The 1,648-nt window shown below is 32.5% G+C and overlaps 1 non-coding gene across 1 annotated transcript; it reads right to left on the bottom strand.

Moving 5' to 3' along the window:
* Positions 1-718: 718 nt before the first annotated feature.
* Positions 719-791, bottom strand: trnam-cau (transfer RNA methionine (anticodon CAU)). Its single transcript has one exon. It is a non-coding gene; the product is annotated as a tRNA-Met (tRNA).
* Positions 792-1,648: the final 857 nt, after the last annotated feature.

Genomic DNA, 1,648 nt, shown 5'->3' with positions numbered 1-1,648 from the left:
ACGGTTTAGGGCCGTTTAGCTAAACAATCCGCGGTCGCCGCGCGGCAGACCGGGGTTCGATTCCCCGACGGGGAGAAAACTGTTTTTTCCCTCGATATGCGTTCACTGGAAAACTCATTTAAAGACTCCCATTTTAAGATCTAACGATCACTTGGGAATTACTTAATTGTTTTATTTTACGATAAGAGAAAACATCTCATTAGTACATCGTTTTACTTACGAAAAGACGCTACTCTTCTAAACTAGACTTGTTTTCGTAGGATTTTGCATCTCTTTGATTTCCCACTGACTGATAATTTTTAGGATTAAGATTTTGTTTATTCCTACATACTATTACAGTTTTTATTAATGTTTTATTTTTTATGTTCCATTTTCATTCTAATTTCATAGTTTTTTGTTAATTATATTAGTTTTAAATGTGTGGTTTTTATGAATTAAGTTTGAGTTATTTTAATGCTTAGACTGAACAAAAATGAGAAATGTTGCTAACTAAAAATAAGTATAAAATAATTATATTTCAGGTAACAAAATATTTGTAATGGTTGCCGTTAATGGTAAAAACACCCACCAGATGGCAGCATTTCCAGTAGACCTGATATTAAACAATGCTAACTGCTTGCTGCTAACGGAAAAAAGTGTGAATAAAGCAACTTTCAACAAATTCAAACAATAAACAACAGCACTGAATGTCATTGCTCTAGCAAAACACTAAAACTTTTGCCCCGTGTGAGGCTCGAACTCACGACCTTCAGATTATGAGACTGACGCGCTGCCTACTGCGCCAACGAGGCCTGAAGGTGGACTGTGCAAAACCTCCCCATGTTACCGCAGGAACGCCTCAGGTAAGTCACAACAAGCTGCTTTTGCACTTCAGGTCTGTACTTGATTTTGCTTGTTTAGTTCTCTACTTTTAATATGTTTGTGTGCACATCTACTAAAATCCCAAAAGAGTGTCTGTACAAAGATGATTGGGGAACAATAGACCAGTTTAAACAATGAGATCCAGCCTCGTCCACTAGAGGGAGTCAGAGTGAACAGCCACTTCAAAGATTGCAGATTTAAAATGCATACATGACATTAAAAACTGTACATTTCAAATGCATAAATGTGAGCCTGCAGCACAAAAGCAGTGTTAAGTCGCTGGGGGATATTTGCAGCAATAGCCAACAATACATTGTATGGGTCACAATTATACATTTCTCTTTTATGCCAAAAATCATTAGGATATTAAGTAAAGATCATGTTCCATGAAGATATTTTGTAAATTTCCTACCGTAAATATATCAAAACTTAATTTGATTAGTAATATGCATTGCTAAGAACTTAATTTGGACAACTTTAAAGATGATTTTCTCAATATTTAGATTTTTTTGATAATAAATAACATAGTCGAATAAATAACAACTGTAGAATTAAAATGCACAAATTAATAAATAAAATATATTATAAGGCATATATTAAATAAAGATTGTAGATTTCAAATGCATATGCATATATTAAATTAAAAACATTTCAAATGCATATATTATGTATTAAATAAGGATATTAGGATAAATAATATTAGGATATTAGGATTTATAAATAATAAATCTCAATAAAATTTAAATTTATGCATCATCTGAAAGCTGAATAAATAAGCTTTCCATTG

The sequence above is a fragment of the Sinocyclocheilus grahami genome, unplaced genomic scaffold (assembly GCF_001515645.1).
Source record: "Sinocyclocheilus grahami isolate Dianchi unplaced genomic scaffold, SAMN03320097.WGS_v1.1 scaffold34461.1, whole genome shotgun sequence".
In the NCBI taxonomy this organism is placed as follows: domain Eukaryota; kingdom Metazoa; phylum Chordata; class Actinopteri; order Cypriniformes; family Cyprinidae; genus Sinocyclocheilus; species Sinocyclocheilus grahami.
Note: the sequence above shows the minus strand (reverse complement) of the source record. Positions and strands in the feature narration are given on the sequence as shown.